The 23,029-nt window shown below is 41.6% G+C and overlaps 1 long non-coding RNA gene and 1 pseudogene across 1 annotated transcript in view; both read left to right on the plus strand.

The window, feature by feature from the left end:
* LOC140713153 (uncharacterized) overlaps positions 1-23,029 on the plus strand; it is an 80,919-nt gene that overhangs the window by 55,820 nt on the left and 2,070 nt on the right. The gene's annotated exons all lie outside the window — the stretch shown is intronic.
* On the plus strand, positions 30-472 carry LOC119625217 (large ribosomal subunit protein eL43-like; annotated as a pseudogene).

Consider the following 23,029-nt stretch of genomic DNA (forward strand, 5'->3'; position numbering starts at 1 on the left):
CTCATGAGACTCATTCACTATTGCAAGAACAGCACAGTAAAGGCCTGCCCCCATAATTAAATCACCTCCCACTGTGTTCCTCCCACAACATGTGGGAATTGTGGGAGTTACAATTCAAGATGAGATTTGGGTGGGGACACAGCCAAACCATAACAGGTGGATGGCAGAGGTATGGCTAAATACACCAAGAAGGTAGGAGTCATTGGTAAATATGGGACCCAGTATGGTGCCTTTCTCAGAAAAATGAAGAAAATTGAAATTAGCCTGCAAGTAACATTTTGCTCCTTCTGTGGCAAAACCAAGATGAAGGGGTAATGTGGCACTGTGGCTCCAGCATGAAAATGGTAGCAGTGGTGCCTGGACCTACAACCCCAAAGTAAAGTCAGCTATCAGAAGAATGGGATTGGAAGACCGGTAGAGGCTCCATTTCAAACATTACTGGCCTATAACAAATAGGTTAACTTATGTGATTATTTTTAAGGGATCATGTGACCCAGCATTGCCTTCCTTGGGCCACGATGCCCCAGGGCACAGCTTCTTCTGCCTTCGGTCCACTGAAGGTGAACACAGCAACTCCCCAAAGCTGTGCCTCCCAGGTCCCTCTTCTGTCACAGACTCTCCACTTTCCAAACCCTCCTTCCTCTCTTGAAGGAGGGAGCCTCCAGTCCCCGCCAGCCATGTAGCCTTTGGCTCTATGAAAGGATAAGGTAACCAACTTATTTACACAAAGTGCTACCTAGCCAATCTTTTGACTTTTATCTTTAACTGGAATGTGTCTTTTATCATCAACTGCTTAAAGGAGTTTCAGGCCTCAGTAGGAAGAGGTGGAGATGTTCCATTTTCAGGACATAGGCTCTGGGTCAGGGCACCTGGAATTGTCCCAGGCCTATCTGCTGATCTTGGGGTTTTAGGGAACCCTGGGGTAGGGAGCCAGAAGCCTAACGGTTCCCTGCTTCTTCCAACGGGGGTAGCCCAGCAGGATTGGGCCTGGTACCAAAAGAGCCTATGGGAGGAGGAACTCCTGCCTCTTTTTGCCAGTCTTTCATATTCACTTCCGTACCTAAAGACAGATCCATCTGCTTCCTGTCTCCTTAAATGAGTCCTTGCCTTGCCTGTCCTTGACCCCAAGACTCTTAGCTACATATATTATCATACCACAGTATTTTAGATCATATTTAATCATTTCTTTGTACCAAACTTTCTGGCTGATATGGTTTGGATATTTTTCCTGTCCAAATCTCATGTTGAAATGTGATCCCCACTGTGGAAGGTGGTCCTAGTGAGAGGTGTTTGGGTCATGGGGGTGGATCCCTCATGAATGGCTTGGTGCCCTCCCCACGGTAACAAGTTTATGGGAGATCTGATTGTTAAAACAATCCCAGCACTTTGGGAGGCTGAGGTGGGCAGATCATCTGAGGTCAGGAGTTTGAGACCAGCCTGGTCAACATGGTGAAACCCCATCTCTACTAAAAATACAAAAATTAGTTGGGCGTGGTGGTGCATGCCTGTAATCCCAGCTACTTGAGAGGCTGAGGCAGGAGAATCATTTGAACCCTGGAGGCGGAGGTTTCAGTGAGCTGAGATTGGGCCACCACTGCACTCTATCGTGGGTGCCAGAGCAACTCTGTCTCAAAAAAAAAAAAAAAGAGTCTGGGACCTCACCCTTCTCTCTCTTGCTTCTTCTCTCACCATGTGACACATCTGCTTCCCCTTCACCCTCTGCCAGTAGTAAAAGCTCCCTGAGGCCTCACCAGAAGCTGAGCAGATGCTGGCGGCATGCTTGTACAGCCTGCAGAGCCATGAACCAAATAAACCTCTTTTCTTTATAAATTACCCAGCCTCAGGTATTCCTTTATAGCAATGCAAACTGGACTAATACACTGGCCTTATTTCCTATCTCTTACCTCCCCTCTACCCCTGTGTTTTCTCTTCTCTTCTCTTCTCTTCTCTTCTCTTCTCTTCCTTTCCCAGATCTCTCACTGTGTTGTCTAGGCTGGAGTGAGTGCAGTAGCATGATCTCAGCTCACTGCAACCTCTGCCTCCCAGGTTCAAGCAATTCTCCTCTCTCAGCCTCCCAAGTAGCTGGGATTACAGGTGCCTGCCACCATGCCCAGCTAATTTTTATATTTTTAGTAGAGATGGGGTTTCACTTGTTGGCCAGGCTGGTTTCGAACTCCTGACCTCAAGTGATCCGCCTGTCTTGGCCTCCCAAAATGCTGGGATTACAGGTGTGAGGCATCATCCCCAGCACCCTCTGTTATTTTTACCTCTACTAATAAAATGTCTGCCAAGGAAATGTGTCATTGAGATTATCCTTTTTGACTTTGTAGGAAAGCCATGGCAGGCATTTTGAGACATAAAATGCAGCATCAGTAACATAACCAGAGCAAAAGTTCTGACTTGAGCATAAGAACTTGAAAGAGAACTAGAAACATATTGTTTCCTTAACTTTAAACTCTAAAGAAGTCAAGGAGGCAACTTAATTTAAGGGCTATTTCTGTCAGGGAATTTGGTAGTGTCAGAAAAGCTGCAAGTCTGAGGGAAAATTCAGTAAAATAAAAGGAAGCTTGTTGTGTAACAATACTATTAAAATGTCAGCACGCTTCTTGGAGGTGGACCCAGGCAGTCCAAATGAAAGCAGGGAGGTTAAAATGTCACATTGCTCCGCTAAAGGGAACTGCCCTCCCAAACGTGCTATTTGACTTCTGGTTACTTCTCTCCATAATTCAAGTTATTTATGTACCTTGTAGAATCAAAACAAGGCCGTGATGGCCCAAGAATAGACTGGTTCATTTTCAGTTTGCAGGAATATAAGTTGGTACTTAGACTTTTCATTTGATTTCTTATTTTTATTTTCATTCTTTCTTTTCTTTTCTTTTTTCCTTTGGGTTTTTTTGTTTTGTTTTGTTTGTTTTGTTTTGTTTTGTTTTTTGAGACAAGGTCTTGCTCTTTTGCCCAGGCTGGAGTGCAGTGGCATGATTGTAGCTCACTGTAGCTGCCACTGCAGCCTCAACCTCTGGGTTCAAGCCATCCTCCCAGCTCAGCCTTTTGAATAGCTGAGACTATAGGCATGTGCCACCATGCCTAGCTAATTTTAAACATTTTTTGCAGATGAGGTCTCCCTGTGTTGCTTAGGCTGGTCTTGAACACCTAGGCTCAAGCCATCCCCCCGCTTCAGCCTCCCAACGTGCTGAGATTACAGGTATGAACCACCACGCCTGGCTTCCATTTCATTTCTTTTTTAAAAAAGAGTTTAATGATTAGTTCAAATCCGAATCTGAAACCACGTGGTGTCTAAATAAAATTAAATAAAAATGCCATTGCTGTCAGATTAAACACACCACTCTCCAGCAGCTAATCCTGCAGTGGCTTCCCCTTACTGCAAAGTCGAGAACCAGTGCCTCTGTCCTGAATTCAAGCACCTCTATATTGGGTCTCTACAGCTGCGTTGGTTCTGTCTCACTGTTCTCCATTTGAAAATAACAACCTTGGCAAACACTGCTTCTCCCAAGAAGACTGCACCACTCTCAGCCCCCAAACCAGACCCTCTCCTGTTCTGCATTCACAGGAGCTCATCTGCCTTCCGGGTATCCCTCTCATTTTGTCTTGCAATATATGCATTTACTTATCTTTCAGTCCACCTTCCAATCCTCACAGTGTAGGCCCTTGGAGCACAAGAACTGGGGTTACTTACCTTTTTTCTTTTTTTTTGAGACAGAGTCTTGCTCTGTCGCCCAGGCTGGAGTGCAATGGTGCCATCTCAGCTCCCTGTAACCTCTGCCTTCCAGGTTCAAACAATTCCCCTGCCTCACTCTCCCGAGTAACTGGGATTCCAGGCACCTGCCACCACACCCAGCTAATTTTTGTATTTTTAGTAGAGACGTGGTTTTGCCACATTGGCCAGGCTGGTCTCGAACTCCTAGCCTCAAGTGATCTGCCCGCCTTGGTCTCCCAAAGCACTGAGATTACAGGCATGAGCCACCACATCTGGCCAGGGTTACTTATCTTTGTAATCCCCTGAGTGCTTGAGCAGAGATAACACTCAGTAAATGTTTGTTGATTGATGGCAAGTCACAAAAATAATTTTTGTAAGGATATTATTCAGAGATTTGTACTCAGCCAGGCGCGGTGGCTCAGGCTTGTAATCCCAGCACTTTGGGAACCGAGACGGGCGGATCATGAGGTCAGGAGATCGAGACTATCTTGGCTAACACGGTGAAACCCCGTCTCTGCTAAAAATACAAAAAATTAGCCGGGTGTGGTGGCGGGCGCCTGTAGTCCCAGCTGCTTGGGAGGCCTGAGGCAGGAGAATGGCGTGAACCCGGGGGGCAGAGCTTGCAGTGAGCGAAGATCATGCCACTGCACTCCAGCCTGGATGATGAGCGAGACTCTGTCTCAAAAAAAAAAAAGAGATTTGTGCTCAAACCATTCATGGAAGTTGTCTGTGCAAATTGTTCAAGCTGTTAGGGATAGGAACTCTGTAGCCTAACCAAGTGAGCCTACTTTTTGTTTTAACCATGTTTCAGGACAACACTTTCATTATTTCAGCAAACCAAAGTATGATTTTTCTGCAATATTACTCATTTTCTCATTTTAGCTTTAACAAAGTTAGAAGCTAGTTGAACAATTAAATCAGAATAAAAAGGCTAGTAGAGCAATTTGGTCTGGATAGGAAAGAATCCAAAGAAAACAAAGGAGACTCAGCTTTGGGGCAGGCAGGACATCCCTGGGTCAACATTGTTTTCCTACTTAAAAGCAAGCTCGTAGGCCAGGCGAGGAGGCTCATGCCTGTAATCCCAGCACTTTGGGAGGCCAAGGCGGGCGGATCACCTGAGGCCAGGAGTTGGAGACCAGCCTGGCCGACATAATGAAACCCTGTCTCTTCTAAAATTATAAAAATTAGCCAGGTGTGGTGGCAGGTGCCTGTAATCCCAGCTTGGGAGGCTGAGGTAGGATAGTTGCTTGAATCTGGGAGGTAGGGGTTGCAGTGAGCCAAGATCATGCCATTGCTCTCCAACCTGGGCAAGAGAGCAAGACTCCATCTCTAAAAGAAAAAATAAAATAAAAAAAAAAAGCAAGTTCGTGGTTTACTCCACAATTCATTTGACAAAGGCTACCAAACAGCTTCAGTACTTCTTATCAGATAGAGATGCATACTCAGGCTGTTAAAAGACCATTTAAGAAGGTCTTCCTTATTTATTTCCCCCGACTTACTCCCAAAAGGATTTGAGTTGGCTTTATACAAATGCACACAATATATCAAACTGAAACAGACAAAGAGATAGGGAAAGGGGAAGATAAAAGTGGAATAGTAATATAAAGACAACAGTGAAGTTAGTTCACAGAAATGTCTGCCAGTAATTCTTGAGCCTCTAAATTTGGTTCTGAGCTTCCTGGGCACCAAGGCAAAGAAGGGAACACATTGGCTACACATTTCACAGCGTGTTTAAAATCAAAACCTAGTTCCCTAGCACCTGTGTGCCAGAGACTGCACCCCACCTCTCAGCGGTTCTCTTTATTTAGGGTCAGTTATCTGGTGCCTGCTGAGGTGGGCCACATGTGTTTGAAACCATAGAGTAGCAGGGGAACCCTCAGATAAGCCTGTGGTCCATCTGTCTTTAGGCACAATGCCTATTCTTTACATGAGTCAAGCCAGCAAGGCTAGCTTCAAGAAAGAACTCGTTCCCCAGGGCAGCATCACACACAAGATCTTCAGCAGTGGTCATGGTAGTGAGAGTTGCCACCAACAATGACCTTAGAGAAGTCAAAAGTGGAAAAACAGTCTTTAACCTCTTCTTGGCAATTGACATCTTCCTTGTTTCTGCCCCGCAAGAAAGCATGGTACTCTCTGGTACCGAAAGCCCCACCCTGCTTCCCCCAGAGTCCTCTGCCAAGTGGCCCTGGCTCCACGTTGCTTCTCTTCTTCCCCATACCCTACCAAAGATGACACATTTCTTTCTCAGATAGCTATTAGGAGGAAACCCATGTAAGTAAAATCATTAATACAATGATGTACATGACCGATACATAAGCCTCCCAGGAATGGATTTTATTTTTTGAGAGTAGCTTTTTAACCCACTTAAAACTCTAATTAACTGACTAGAGGATTGATTGAGTAATAGATTGTGGGTGTGGGTAGCGCAGAGCCAGAGATTTTTTAACAATGGCACTTCCTCTGGTGTCTCTTGAATGCCTTTAAGGACAACTTTGTCATCCATCAAAGGCCAAGGATCTGGCAATTTGACATTGAACTTCTAAAAATTTACAACCATTGCCCTAGTGGTATGTGCAACAGACTGGAGTCACTTAAGCCAGTGACCTCTCTAAACCTCAACCTTAATTCATAAAGGGGAATAACAATAGAAGTTACTTGAGGAAATTTGGATATGAAAGTCATCGGCATATACTTTCTCTTCCCTCTTTTTCTATCATGCATCCTCCTTCGTTCACACTCTTGTTCAATGTAACAACTGGTTTCATGCTTGAAACTGAACCTCCTTGGCTGGGCACAGTGGCTCACGCCTGTAATCCCAGCACTTTGAGAGGCTGAGGTGGGCGGATCACAAGATCAGGAGATTGAGACCATCATGGCTAACACAGTGAATCCCGTCTCTACTAAAAATACAAAAATTAGCTGGGTGTGGTAGGCCCAGCTACTCAGGAGGCTGAGGCAGGAGAAGGGTGTCAACTTGGGAGACGGAGCTTGCAGTGAGCCAAGATCACGCCACTGCACTCCAGCCTGGGTGACAGAGCGAGACTCTGTCTCAAAAAAAAAAAAAAAAAAGAAAAGAAATCGAACATCCTTAAAAGCACTTTTCGTCCTACACTGCCTGCAGTTGCTCTGTTTCTGGACAGTACAGAGCATTGTCTTATGTATCATTCTACTGTCCACCTTCCATACAAATCTTTCCCATTGGTATTGTCTCATAATTAAGGCTATCAGTCTGCTGGTAGGCTAGTTTTGACAAGGAATTACATGTGGGGTACTCACTGCTCATCACTTAAGCGTTATTAGGTTGGTGCATAATGGCAAAACCGCAATTACTTTTGCACCAACTTCATACATGGCACATGCCACCTGCTCCAGACTGCTTTGTCCTACATCACCTTGCCAATAGGAATAGAATTGTCAGCAGCATTCATCAAGGGGAAATACCTTGTGATTGTTTAAATAGGTTCTATATACTTTGTGTATTAAGGCCCAAATTATGCTTTACTTTCTCTTATGTACAGTTGGGTTTCAGAGTTGAGCATTTGGGTAATTTTGAGCTTCTCAATAAATAATTTCCAAATTTTGAATATATTTAAAAATAATATACAATAGTGACAGAGTACTTTGGTTGGACTAACCCTCCCAAACAATAATTATGACATCTGGGAAACATTATTTATAAAAACGACTATGAGAAAGCTCTGAAAAAGAACCCAAAGCTTTGAGAAATTAGACAGGGATCTGCTGTGGTAAGACTCACTCATTTGCAGGAGCTTTTTGCTTTCATTCACTTCCCAATCTGTGCACAGCTTAAGGACAGCAGAAATTCACAGCGTCAGTGGGTTGACTAGTCAGATGCAAACAACACATTTTATACAGGGGAAGAACAATACATATAACGCCTTCTAATAATCACAGAGGCCATGCTGGGCATGGTGGCTAATGCCTGTAATCCCAGCATTTTGGGAGGCCAAGACAGGTGGATCACCTGAGGTTGGGAGTTCAAGACCAACCTGGCCCAAATGGTGAAACCCTTCTCTACTAAAAATATAAAAATTAGCTGGATGTGGTGGCATGTGCCTATAATCCCAGCTACTTGGGAGACTGAGGCATGAGAATCACTTGAACCTGGGAGGTAGAGGTTGCAGTGAACCGAGATGGTGCCACTGGACTCCAGCCTGGGTGAGAGTGAGACTCCATATCAAAAAAAATTATTAATAACAGTACAGGCCAGAATAAAATGGAATAACATCTTTAAAGAACAGAAAGGGGAAAAAAAATTCATTCACTGGAGAATTCTATCCAACATTTAACAAAGTAATAATACCAGCTTTAGACAAAATCCTTTAGAAAATAGAGGGAGGAGAAATATTCTTCTTTTAGTAGGTCACATCTTCTTTTAGTAGGCCAGTAAAACCCTGATACCAAAATCTGACAAAAGCATTAAGTGAAAAGAAAATTAAAGATCACTATATGTCATCAACAAGACACAATAATTCTGAACAAAATGATACATCATGATAAAGCAGGTTTTCTCCAAGAATGCAAGGTTGGTTTAATATTTAAAAATCAAACAGATCTTGGTTCCAAGATGGCCGAATAGGAACAGCTCCAGGCTACAGCTCCCAGTGTGAGTGACACAGAAGACGGGTAATTTCTGCATTTCCAACTGAGGTACCAGGTTCATCTCACTGGGGCATGGCGGACAGTGGGGGCAGGACAGTGGGTGCAGCCCACCGAGCGAGAGCTGAAGCAGGGCAAGGCATCACCTCACCTGGGAAGCACAAGGGGTAAGGGAATTCCCTTCCCTAGCCAAGGGAAACCATGACACACAGCACCTGGAAAATCAGGTCACTCCTACCCTAATACTGCACTTTTCCAAGGATCTTAGCAAATGGCACACCATGAGATTATATCCTTCACCTGGCTCAGAGGGTCCCACACCCTCGGGGCCTCCCTCATTGCTAGCACAGCAGTCTGAGATCTAGCTGCAAGGCAACAGCGAGGCTGGGGGAGGGACGTCCACCATTGCTGAGGCTTGAGTAGGTAAACAAAATGGCTGGAAAGCTCGAACTGCGGGGAGCCCACCGCAGCTCAAGGAGGCCTGCCTGCCTCTGTAGACTCCACCTCTGGGGACAGGGCATAGCCAAACAAAAGGCAGTAGAAATCTCTGCAGATTTAAATGTCCCTGTCTGACAGCTTTGAAGAGGGCAGTGGTTCTCCCAGCATGGAGTTTGAGATCTGAGAACGGACAGACTGCCTCCTCAAGTGGGTCCCTTGCCCCCGAGTAGGCTAACTGGGAGGCACACCCCAGTAGGGGCAGACTGACACCTCATATGGCCAGGTACCCTTCTGAGACAAAGGTTCCAGAGAAACAATCAGGTGGCAACATTTGCTGTTCAGCAATATTCACTCTTCTGCAGCCTCCACTGCTGATACCCAGGCAAACAGGGGCTGGAGTGGACCTCCAGCAAAAACTCCAACAGACCTGCAGCTAAGGGTCCTGACTGTTGGAAGGAAAACTAACAAACAGAAAGGACATCCACACCAAAACCCTATCTGTATGTCACTATCATCAAAGACCAAACGTAGGTAAAACCACAAAGATGGGGAAAACACAGAGCAGAAAAGCTGAAAATTCTAAAAATCAGAGCACCTCTTCCCCTCCAAAGAAACGCGGCTCCTTGCCAGCAACAGAACAAAGCTGAAGGAGAATGACTGACGAGTTGAGAGAAGAAGTTTTCAGATGATCAAACTTCTCTGAGCTAAAGGAGGAAGTTCAAACCCATCACAAAGAAGCTAAAAACCTTGAAAAAAGATTAGACGAATGGCTAACTAGAATAACCAGTGTAGAGAAGTCCTTAAATGACCTGATAGAGCTGAAAACTGTGGCATGAGATCTACATGACAAACGCACAAGCTGCAGTAACTGATTCCATCAACTGGAAGAAAGGGTATCAGCGATTGAAGATCAAATGAATGAAATGAAGCGAGAAGAGAAGTTTAGAGAAAAAAGAGTAAAAAGAAACGAACAAAGCCTCCAAGAAATATGGGACTATGTGAAAAGACCAAATCTAGGTCTGATTGGTGTACCTGAAACTGATGGGGAGAATGGAACCAAGTTGGAAAACACTCTTCAGGATATTATCCAGGAGAACTTCCCCAACCTAGCGAGGCAGGCCAACATTCAAATTCAGGAAATATAGAGAAGGCCACAAAGATACTCCTCGAGAAGAACAACTCCAAGACACGTAATTGTCAGATTCACCAAAGTTGAAATGAAGGAAAAAATGTTAAAGGCAGCCAGAGATAAAGGTCGGATTACCCATAAAGGGAAGCCCATCAGACTAACAGTGGATCTCTCAGCAGAACCTCTATAAGCCAGAAGAGAGTGGAGACCAATATTCAACATACTTAAAGAAAAGAATTTTCAACCCAGAATTTCATATCCAGCCAAACTAAGTTTCATAAGTGAAGGAGAAATAAAATCCTTTACGGACAAACAAATGCTGAGAGATTTTGTCACCACCAGGCCTGCCCTACAAGAGCTCCTGAAGGAAGCACTAAACATGGAAAGGAACAACCAGTACCAGCCACTGCAAAAACATGCCAAAATGTAAAGACCGTCGATGCTAGGAAGAAACTTTATCAGCTAATGAGCAAAATAGCCAGCTAACATCATAACGACAGGATCAAATTCACACATAACAATATTAACCTTAAATGTAAATGAGCTAAATGCTTCAATTAAAAGACACAGACTGGCAAATTGAATAAAGAGTCAAGACCCATTGGTGTACTGTATTCAGGAGACCCATCTCACATGCAGAGACACACACAGGCTCAAAATAAAGGGATGGAGGAAGATCTACCGAGCAAATGGAAAGCATAAAAAGGCAGGGGTTGCAATCCTAGTCTCTGATAAAACAGACTTTAAACCAACAAAGATCAAAAGAGACACAGAAGTCCATTACATAATGGTAAAGGGATCAATTCAACAAGAAGAGCTAACTATCCTAAATATATATGCACCCAATACAGGAGCACCCAGATTCATAAAGCAAGTCCTTGGAGACTTGCAAAGGGGCTTAGACGTCCACACAATAATAGTGGGAGACTTTACTACCCCACTGTCAACATTAGACAGATCAACGAGACAGAAAGTTAACAAGGATAACAAGAATTGAACTCAGTTCTGCACCAAGCAGACCTAATAGACATCTACAGAACTCTCCACCCCAAATCAACAGAATATACATTCTTCTCAGCACCACATTGCACTTATTCCAAAAATGACCACATAGTTGGAAGTAAAGCACTCCTCAGCAAATATAAAAGAACAGAAATTATAACAAACAGTCTCTCAGACCACAGTGCAGTCAAATCAGAACTCAGGATTAAGAAACTCACTCAAAACTGCACAACTACATGGGAACTGAACAATCGGCTCCTGAATAACTACTGGGTACATAATGAAATGAAGGCAGAAATAAAGATGTTCTTTGAAACCAATGAGAACAAAGTACAACATACCAGAATCTCTGGGACACATTTAAAGTAGTGTGTGGAGGGAAATTTATAGCACTAAATGCCCACAAGAGAAAGCAGGAAAGATCTAAAATTGACACCCTAACATCACAATGAAAAGAACTAGAGAAGCAAGAGCAAACACATTCAAAAGCTAGCAGAAGGCAAGAAATAACTAAGATCAGAGCAGAACTGAAGGAGATAGAGGCACAAAATATCCTTCAAAAAAATCAATGAATCCAGAAGCTGTTTTTTTGAAAACATCAACAAAATTGATAGACCGCCAGCAAGACTGATAAAGAAGAAAAGAGAGAAGAATCAAATAGACAGAATAAAAAATGATAAAGGGGATATCACCACCGACCCCACAGAAATACAAACTACCATCAGAGAATACTATAAACACCTCTACGCAAATAAACTAGAAAACCTAGAAGAAATGGATAATTTCCTGAACACATACACTCTCCCAAGACGAAACCAGGAAGAAGTTGAATCCCTGAATAGACCAATAGCAGGTTCTGAAATTGAGGCAATAATAGCCTACCAGCCAAAAAAAGTCTAGGACCAGATGGATTCACAGCCGAATTCTACCAGAGATACCAGAGGTGCTGGTACCATTACTTCTGAAACTACTCCAATCAATGGAAAAAGAGGGAATCCTCCCTAACTCATTTTATGAGGCCAGCATCATCCTGATACCAAAACCTGGCAGAGACACAACAAAAAAAGAGAATTTTAGACCAATATCCCTGATGAACATCGATGCAAAAATCCTCAATGAAATACTGGCAGACCAAATCCCCAAATCCATCAAAAAGTGTATCCACCATGATCAAGTCTGCTTCATCCCTGGGATGCAAGGCTGGTTCCACATACACAAATCAATAAATGTAATCCAGCATATAAACAGAACCAAAGACAAAAACCAAATGATTATCTCAATAAATGCACAAAAGGCCTTTGACAAAATTCAACAGCCCTTCATGCTAAAAACTCTCAATAAATGCGGTATTGATAGAATGTATCTCAAAATAATGAGTGCTATTTATGACAAACCTACAGCCAATACCATACTGAATGGGCAAAAACTGGGAGCATTCCCTTTGAAAACTGGCAATAGACAGGGATGCCCTCTCTCACCACTCCTATTCAACATAGTGTTGGAAGTTCTGGCCAGGGCAATCAGGCAGGGGAAAGAAATAAAGGGTATTCAATTAGGAAAAGAGGAAGTCAAATTGTCCCTGTTTGCAGATGACATGATTGTATATTTAGAAAACCCCATTGTCTCAGCCCAAATTCTCCTTAAGCTGATAAGCAACTTCAGCAAAGTCTCAGGATACAAATCAATGTGCAAAAATCACAAGCATTCCTCTACACCAATAACAAACAGAGAGCCAAATCATGAATGAACTCCCATTCACAATTGCTACAAAGAGAATAAAATACCTAGGAATCCAACTTACAAGGGATGTGAAAGACCTCTTCAAGGAGAACTACAAACCACTGCTCAAGGAAATAAAAGAGGACAGAAACAAATGGAAGAACATTCCATGCTCATGGATAGGAAGAATCAATATCGTGAAAATGGCCATACTGCCCAAGGTAATTTATAGATTCAATGTCATCCCCATTAAGCTACCAATGACTTTCTTCACAGAATTGGAAAAAAACTACTTTAAAGTTCATATGGAACCAAAAAGAGCCCGCATTGCCAAGACAATCCTAAGCCAAAAGAACAAAGCTGGAGGCATCATGCTACTTGACTTCAAACTATACTACAAGGCTACAGTAACCAAAATAGCATGGTACTGTTACCAAAACAGAGATATAGACCAATGGAACAGAACAGAGCCCTCAGAAATAATACCACACATCTACAACCATCTGATCTTTGACAAACCTGACAAAAACAAAAAATGGGGAAAGGATTCCCTATTTAATAAATGGTGCTGGGAAAGCTGGCTAGTCATATGTAGAAAGCTGAAACTGGATCCCTTCCTTACACCTTATACGAAAATTAATTCAAGATGGATTAGAGACTTAAATGTTAGACCTAAAACCATAAAAACCCTAGAAGAAAACCTAGGTAATACCATTCAGGACATAGGCATGGGCAAGGACTTCATGTCTAAAATACCAAAAACAATGGCAACAAAAGCTAAAATTGACAAATGGGATCTAATTAAACTAAAGAGCTTCTGAACAGTGAAAGAAACTACCATCAGAGTGAACAGGCAACCTACAGAATGGGAGAAAATTTTTGCAAACTACTCATCTGACAAAGGGCTAATATCCAGAACCTACAAAGAACTCAAACAAATTTACAAGAAAAAAACAAACAACCCCATCAAAAAGTGGGTGAAGGTATGAACAGACACTTCTCAAAAGAAGACATTTATGCAGCCAACAGACACGTGAAAAAATGCTCATTATTACTAGCCATCAGAGAAATGTAAATCAAAACCACAATGAGATGCCATCTCACATCAGTTAGATGGCAATCATTAAAAAGTCAGGAAACAACAGGTGCTAGAGAAGATATGGAGAAACAGGAACACTTTTACACTGTTGGTGGGACTGTAAACTAGTTCAACCATTATGGAAGACAGTGTGGCAATTCCTCAAGCATCTAGAGCCAGAAATACCATTTGACCCAGCCATCCCACTACGGGGTATATACCCAAAAGATTATAAATCATGCTGCTATAAAGACACATGCACATGTATGTTTACTGCAGCACTATTCACAGTAGCAAAGGCTTGGAACCAACCCAAATGTCCATCAATGACAGACTGAATTAAGAAAATGTGGCACATATACACCATGGAATACTATGCAGCCATAAAAAAGGATGAGTTCATGTCCTTTGTAGGGACATGGATGCAGCTGGAAACCATCATTCTCAGCAAACTGTCGCAGAACGGAAAAGCAAACACCACATGTTCTCACTTATAGGTGGGAATTGAACAGTGAGATCACTTGGACTCAGGAAGGGAACATCACACACCAGGGCCTGTCATGGGGTGGGGGGAGAGGGGAGGAATAGCATTAGGAGGAATACCTAATATAAATGACGAGTTAATGGGTGCAGCACATCAACATGGCACATGTATACATATGTAACAAACCTGCACATTGTTTACATGTACCCTAGAACTTAAAGTATAATAAAAAATAAAAATAAAATAAATAAAAATCAAACAAATGCATTCCTCCCAAGTAGCAGAATAACAACACAGATTATCACAGTAGATACAGGAAAAGCATTTGACAGAACTTGACACTCATTCATAGTTTTTAAAAAAAATTCTGGAAACTTGGAATAGAAGATAACATCCTCAATCTGATAAAGGGCACCTATAAAATTTTATAACTAATACCTATATCTATTGTTGTAAAGATAAATACTCTAAGATTAGGGAATATCTGCTCTCACCATTTTTAGTCAATATGTACTGGAGGTGTTAACCATTGTTCTAATTGTTAAATAAAAATTAGAAAAATTAGAAACAAAGTAAAACTGTCTCTATTTGCAGATGTCATGATTGTTTACTTAAAAAAACCCAAGAAATCAACAATAATAACAGCAAAAATCTAAAACTAGAAAGTGAATTCAGCAAGACCTGAAGAAACAAAATCTATAAAGATATATAAGCATAAAAATTTATATTTCTGTATACTAGCAGGAAATAATTGGAAAATAACATAATAGCCCCAAATAATTTTATTTATAGCAGCAACAAATTATAAACTACTTAGGACTAAATTTAATGAAAGATCTCTACATGAATGTAAAACCTCTACACTGAAAACTGTAAAATATTGCTGAAGGAAATTAAGGAACCCCTAAATGAATGGTGAATTGTACTATGTTTATATATAAGATGACTTAATATTTTTAAGATGTTAATTCTCCCACATTCTCAAATGTACATAAAAATGCAAAAGATCTAAAATAGCCAAAACATTACTGAATAAGAACAAAGGGCTTACCTACTGTGGCAGGCTGAATAATGGCTCCCTAAAGATGTTCATGTCCTAATACCCAGAACCTGTGAATATGTTACATTAATAGGCAAAAGACATTTTACAGATGCATTAAGAATCTTAAGATAGAGAATACCCTGGGAGAACATGCTAGATTACTTGGGTAGAACAAATTCAAGTGTCTTTATAAGAGAGAAGCACTAAGAGTAGAGTCAGAGATGGAAATAAGATGACAGAAGCAGAGCTTGGAATGATGTAGTCACAAGCCAAGGAAAGCAGGCAATCTTTAGAAACGGAAAGAAGCTTCAAGAAGGAACCAGTCCTGCCAACACCTTGGTTTTTGCTCCTAACACTCATCTCAGACTTCTGACCTCCAGAACCTTAAGTGAATATGTTGGTGTTGTTTTAAGTCACAAAGTTTGTAGTAGTTTTCACTAGCAAGTTACAATATTGATATGGTTTTGATTTGTGTCCCCACCCAAATTGCATGTTGAATTTTAATCTCCAATGTTGGAGGAGGGGCCTGGTGACTGGACCATGGGGGTGGATTTCCAGTGGTTTAGCATCATCCCCCAGTGCTGTCTCATGATAGAGGTCTCATGAGATCTGGTTGTTTAAAAATGTGTGGCACCTTCCCCCCATCTCTTCTCTTCCTCTTGCTCCAGCCATGTAAGACGTGCCTGTTTCCCCTTCTGCCATGATTGTAACTTTCCTGAGGCCTCCCCAGTCATGCTTCTTGTACAGCCTGCAGAACTGTGAGCCAATTAAACCTCTTTTCTTTATAAATGACCCAGTCTCAGGCATTTGTTTACAGCAGTGTGAGAACAGACTAATACAGAAACGAACTCTTCTAACATATAAGACATATACTCTAATAGTAATATAGACAGTGTGATATTGGCAAAGAGATAGTCATATCAATCAACGAAAAATAATAGAATTCAGACATACAGACTCACAAATACGGTCTATTGACTTTTCACAAAGGTGCCAAATAAATTAATGGGAAAAAAAGTATTTTCAAAATGATGGTGGGATAACTGGATATCCACATTTAAGAAATAAACTCTGACCTTGGATAATACACAAAAGTTATTTTGAGATGAATTATAGATATAAACATAAAGGCAAAAACTGCAAAGTATGTACAAGAAAACACAGGAAAATATCTTTACATCTTTGGAGTTGGCAAAAAAATTGCTCAGACAGGATAAGGAAAGTGAAAACCACAAAAAAATTAACAAATTAGTCTTCACCAAAATTAAGATATTTTGCCTGTCAAAAGACACAAGATAGTTAATAGACAAACCACAGACTGAAAAATATTCATAAAACATGTATCTGACAAAGATCTTGTATCAGGATATATAAAAGAACTCCTAAAATACAATAATAGTGAAAAAGAACAGCCCAATTTTTAAAAAGGAAAACTGTTTGAACAGACACTTCACAGGTGAAGATATACACACATAACTAATAGCATATGACAAAGCGATCAGCCTCATTACTCACCAGGGGAACGCCAATGGAAAGAGCAATGAGGTGCTACTATATATCCACCAGAGTGGCTACAATGTAAAAGGCAGATAAAGTGGAATAACTGGAATTTTCATATGTTGATGTATAATATGGAAGTTATATGTTGGACTATAAAATGGTTCAACCACTTTGGAAAATGGTCTGACAGTGTCTTATGCACAGCATAGAGTTACCCTTTGACTTAGAAATTCCATTCCTAAGTATTTATTGAAAAGAAATGAAAACGTGTCCACAAAAAGGCTTGTACAGAAATGTTCATAGCAACTTTTCTTCACAACAGCCAAAAGCTGGAAGCAACTCAATGCCCATCAACCAGAGGATAGATGAGCAAAGTGCAGTATTTGCTTATCTAGTCCATTGTATTCTATAATGGAATACAACTCAGCAATGATAAAGGAGGAGCTACTCAACAGCACCAACAACCTTCACAAATATTATGCTACGTGCAATTAGATTCAAAAAGTACACAGATAGTTCCATTTTGGTGAAGTTCTACAATAGGCCAAAATAATCAAGGTGAAAAAATGAAAGCAGTGACTTCCTCTGAATGGGGAACGATATAGAGGAGACATGAGGAAACTTTCTGGGGAAACAGAAATGTTCTCTATTGTAATGGGGTGTAGGTTACATGTCAGTATTAATTTGTCAGAATTGTACAGTTAAGATTTGTGCACCCTCTTGGGTAGAAATTTTACCCAAAAGGACTAAGTAAAAATTATTTATTTGAGACGGAGTCTTGCTCTGTCACCCAGGCTAGAGTGCAGCAGTGCAATCTCAGATCACTGCAACCTCCACCTCCCGGGTTCAAGTGATTCTCCTGCTTCAGCCTCCCGAGTAGCTGGGATTATAGGTGCCCACCACCGCACCTGGCTAATTTTTGTATTTTTAGTAGAGATGGGTTTCACCATCTTGGCCAGGCTGGTTTCCAACTCCCGACCTCATGATCCACCCGCCTTGGCCTCCCAAAATGCTGGGATTACAGGAATGAGCCACCTCACCCGGCCTATTTATTTTTTTGAGACGGAGTCTCGCTCTGTCACCCAGGCTGGAGCTTACTGCAACCTCCGCCTCCTGGGTTCAAGCAATTCTCCTGTCTCAGCCTCCTGAGTAGCTAGGACTACAGGCATGTGCCAACACACCAGCTAATTTTTGTATTTTTAGTAGAGACCAGGTTTTACCATGTTGGTCAGGCTGGTCTTGAACTCCTGACCTCAGGGGATCCACCCACCTCAGCCTCCCAAAGTGCTGGGATTACAGGCGTGAGCCACCATGCCCGGCCTAAGTAAAACTTATAATAACTGGATGTAAATGTGGGAGGGTGAAGGGGAGAGCTATAGATCAAAGAAGAATGGCAGAATATTGATAATTGTTGAGACTGAGGGTTGGCTAATGGGGGCTTATTCTACTCTTGTCCACTTTGTATGCACCGGAAATTTTTCCTAATAAATTTGTTTTAATAGTGATGTAGGCCAGGCCCAGTGGCTCACGCCTGTAATCCCAGCACTTTGGGAGGCCAAGGCAGGCAGACCACAAGGTCAGGAGATCCAGACCATCCTGGCCAACATGGTGAAACCCTGTCTCTACGCATGCCTGTAGTCCCAGCTACTCAGGAGGCTGAGGCAGGAGAATCGCTTGAACCCAGGAGGCGGAGGCTGCAGTGAGCCGAGATTGCACTACTGCACTCCAGCCTGGGCAACAGAGCGAAAAAAAAAAGTTATGTATAATTCCTTTTGACTACTATAAGACCCACTGAACATTATCTAGTATTTCTAATTAGCTGGAGGTTTAAAATGAGAAATTAAATGACTTACAGCATGAATATGTCTCTCTTTGTTTCTTTGATCCTTTTCATTTGTTTCAATGTACAGAAACAGAATAGAAGTCATTACTGCAATGTGGTCTTGAGCTTTACAACTAACATTTCTTCAGAGAGTAGACAAAAGAATTTTGGTTTTACTTGAAAATTCACAAGCCTTCACATTAGCAAATTGTATAAGAATATGTTTAGTAAACTCAAAATATTAAACTAACTTTAAAAAATTCAATGAAATATAATACTTAAAAGTTTAAGATGGATAGCTGGTTGCAGTGGCTCATGCCTGTAATCCCAGCACTCTGGGAGGCCAAGGTGGGCAGATTGCTTGAGTCCAGGAGTTTGAGACCAGCCTGGGCGACATAGCGAAACCCCATTTCTACTAAAAATACAAAAAATTAGCTGGGCGTGGGGGTGCACGCCTGTAGTCCCAGCTACTCAGGAGGCTGAGGTGGGAGAAGCACCTGAGCCCAGGAGGTCAAGGCTGCAGTGAGCCAAGATCATGCCACTGCACTCCAGCCTAGGCAACTGGACTGAGACCCTGTCTCAAAAAAAAAAAACCAAAAAAAAAGTGTTTAAGATGGAAATTTTATGTGTATTTTATCACAGTTTAAAAAAATTATGTAAGTTAAAAAAAATCCAAATGAAGGCTGAAATGGTTTTTTCTTCCATATCCTCAATATTTACTTTTCTTGCTTTTTGAGGTCACATGGTATTCACTATTACAGTTCCTAGAAATAAAATACTTTGAAAAATATTTCATATAATTGTCCTCAAGTTCCCAAGAAGCAAAGATCTGGGATACCAATATTCCCTTAAATTTTAAAACATAAACGTTCCATGAACAGTTGATTCATCCGTAAACTTCTTCGTGAGTTTAATTTTAGCAGCTTGTTTTATATCAGCCTTTTTATTTCATAACTTAAACACCCCAATTTTGACAGGGGAACAAGAAGAATAAATAGGATGAGTTACATGTGTAAAGAACACTTCAGTATAAATTCACTAACACAGTCTTTAGAGAAAGAGGTAGAATTGTAAAACTGGACTTTCATAACGTTCTGATTTGGATTTTCTTCAAGTGTGTACGCTTTCGTGCTGCAATGTCTCTAGCTGAGCTATTGGGGATGTTTTGTAATCTGTTTTCCGAGAACATGGTGGTTTTAGAAACAGAACAGATATTCCTCCAGGGCAGCTTTGGGCAACCAGGCAGCTGGAACCACTTGGCAGTCTTGGCCAGATACCAGGGCTACAGTGGGAGTTTCTGGGATGAATGAACACCCACCACTATTTTCTATCCTTGAATCACTTGGTTGGAGACATAAAGTCTTGAGAGAAAGCGCCTGATTGACTGAGCTTAGGTGTGAGCCTGCTCCTGGCTGCGTGGGGTGAGAGGAAGTATCTGCCAGAAAGAACCTTCAGGAACCCTTTCAGCCTCCTTGGTGGCAGGTCAGATTATTTCCATTTACTGAACATAATAGAGGAAAGGAAATTCCACAAAATGAAATTGGCTGCTATTGTAGAGGGAGAATGGATGTTGGGTCTACTTCTGAGAGGGACAGTTGTTCAGAAGGGACTTTCTGAATATGGCCATGTTTTGTATTCATTTTATTTTCATGGATACACATCCACAGGCTGCTCAGGTCCAAGGAGATGGCCACGCCTTATGTTCCTGTCGATCACAATCATTTTTATAGGGCTGGACACGGAAGTAGATCACAATGCTTTGGGTGGCACGTAATAGGAAAACTTCAACTTAACTGGCCTAATCATTACAGAAATGTAATGTATGTTCCGGTGAAGGTGGAGGAGTATTTCACATAAGAAGTAATTCTGAGATGGAACAAACACAGGGTGGTTAATTCAGTGGCCAAGTAATGTTATCAAGGATCCAGATTGATTCCATCTTTCTGCTCTGCCATTCTAAGCATGTCAGTCACTGGATGGCTGCAGCAACTCTGGGCTTCAAATCCCCACACACCACTCTCCAGAGGCAGAACAAAGGAAGTACTGTGTCTTTGTGTCCCTTTATAAGAACTAAGAAATTTTTCCTGGAAATCCCTCAGCAAATGTGTCTTCATGAATCATTGGTCACACTGAGTCACATGCCTCTTCCATGAGGTAACATTAAGGAAATGGAATGTCACAACTGGCTTAATCAGGGTAGCTGGGAAGGGGGCAACCTTCCCGAAAGCTCATGGCTACAAAGAGTAAAATGGACAGCTGCACAAAGTCAGGTAAGATTTTGTTAGCAAATAGTGAACATTCGTCACATTTGTGGCTGACTATATTTGAGAAATTTCCCACTTTAGGAGTCCTGCCCACCAAAGAGGAAAACAGAACTCACCTTCCCAGTCAGCAGGCGTGTTTGGATAGCGGTATGTCACCTGGACTCCTCCCATCAGACACACCTGCATCATGCTTGAATTCAGAACGGAGAAAAGCATGGAATTAGGTGCCAGGCAGAATCCATGTTCCAGTGAAGGTGGAGGAGCACTGCAGAAAGACAGTCGACTTTTCGGAGACAGCTGAGTGGTAGCATCCTGTGCATAGCATCTGCGCTGTAGGCGGCAGCGGATGCAGGCCTCCGCTGGAGCAGCTTGGTAGGATAATTTGGGTATTGTTCCAGGTTATGTAGCCTTCCAGCCTTTATTTTCCAGCCTTCCTGGAAGTTCTATGAGCTCCCTATGTTTCTGAAACAATTCCTTTCTGGCCTAAACTAGCTTGAGTGGATTTTGTCGTTCATTACCAGGAATTCTGCAAGGAAGAAGTAGGCAAAACTGTGTCCACTACAGTAGGGGATCAACAGATACTTGACATTGCAAAACACCAGGGGGTTGTATGCTCTGTGGAGCACCACAATGTAGCACTCACAGACGATAAAGTATGAAGATGCCCCAGATGTTATACCCTGACGCCAAAGTCGGCTTCCTTTCTGCCATTGTCTTCCTTGTGATGCCCACTCACCAAGCTTTCCCTGGAAGTCTGCCTGGTCTCTCCCCTTGAGCCTTGCCACCCTGAGAGTTCCTTGACACCCTGAGAGTTCCTCCCACCCCTGCCTAATGGGTAGCTATAACTTAATACGGTGTGGAAGTAATCATAGACCAGCCCAACCAAGACAAGCCAAGCATAAATGTAAACGTTTTTAAAAACAAAGTGCTACAGAGTGACATAATGGGTTACGGAGACACAGAAGGGGGTGGGTGGAGGGTGCCGAGGGATAAAAAACGATATATTGGGTAGAACGTACACTACTCAGGTGACGGGTGCACCAAAGTCTCAGACTTCACCACTATACAATTCATTCATGTAACCAAAAGTCACTTGTACTCTAAAAACTACTGAAATAAAAAATATTTTAAAAACATGAAATGCTATGTATGTTTAATTTTGTATCCTCTTACATACAACCAAAAGGTAATGTACCTACCCTGCAATTAATTTAACATTTTTATAAAACAAAAAACATTATGGCAACATGAATGATACTTTAAATAGCAGAAGGAAAAACTGCATTTACAATTCTGCTCCTCCCCTGCCTCAACAGAACTATTTGTGCCTCTTAACATTGTGTCATTTGTATATCTCAATGCCTCTATTTTACCCTTACATTCATTAAATGGTTACAATGTATTTTACCTAACCACTACCACCCTCACTAGATGGTCAAGAAGCTTCTGGCTTGCAAATGTTCTTAGAGTAATTTTGTATTAAACAGGTGTAAAAGATTATGCTTCTTTTGGATAATGCAAATCACTGAACCATGTAAATATTTCTAATAGCTTTGCATTGCTATTGGTAATGTAGGTGTGGATGAGTTTCACTACACCATTGCCAGCAATGGGTATGTTTCTAATATTCAATAGAAGCAAAATGGAAACTTATGCTGTTTTATTCTGTAGATTTTAATATTATTGTTTTCCTGTGATTGTAAAGATGCCCTCATTCAGCATTGTCACAGAATCTTCGAAGACACAGGGTGAGCACCAGGCTCATGGGTTGTAACTGTGATAAAGATGTGCACATTATCAAGAACGTTTCAGAAAGTGCCATGTGGTTTTCTTCAGGAGCTGGTTTTAGGCAGAATTAATCCTTTTAGAGGGTTATTATATTGGATTGTCCTAGTTATGTCAAAGGATGGCCTGGGGGAGGGGATTTCTTCATTTGTCTGAACTTTCAAATTTTCTGCTTAGTGCATAATGAAGAATGTTCACCAAATTTGTGGCACTAAATGTAAACTGCATTCTTGACATTTGAAAAATCTGAAATAGATTAATGTTACAGAACTATAGCAGTTCTCTGTGACATCCCTTCCCAAAAATAGAATTGCTATTTCTTAGATAAATTATTCTTCCTTTTCCCTATTATTTTATCTGCTACAAATATAAGCAGTGACTTTAAAACAAATAGCCATGAAAGAAATTTACATTTTGGCAAACATGACTTA

Source organism: Chlorocebus sabaeus, chromosome 13 (genome assembly GCF_047675955.1).
Source record: "Chlorocebus sabaeus isolate Y175 chromosome 13, mChlSab1.0.hap1, whole genome shotgun sequence".
Classification (NCBI taxonomy): Eukaryota; Metazoa; Chordata; class Mammalia; order Primates; family Cercopithecidae; genus Chlorocebus; species Chlorocebus sabaeus.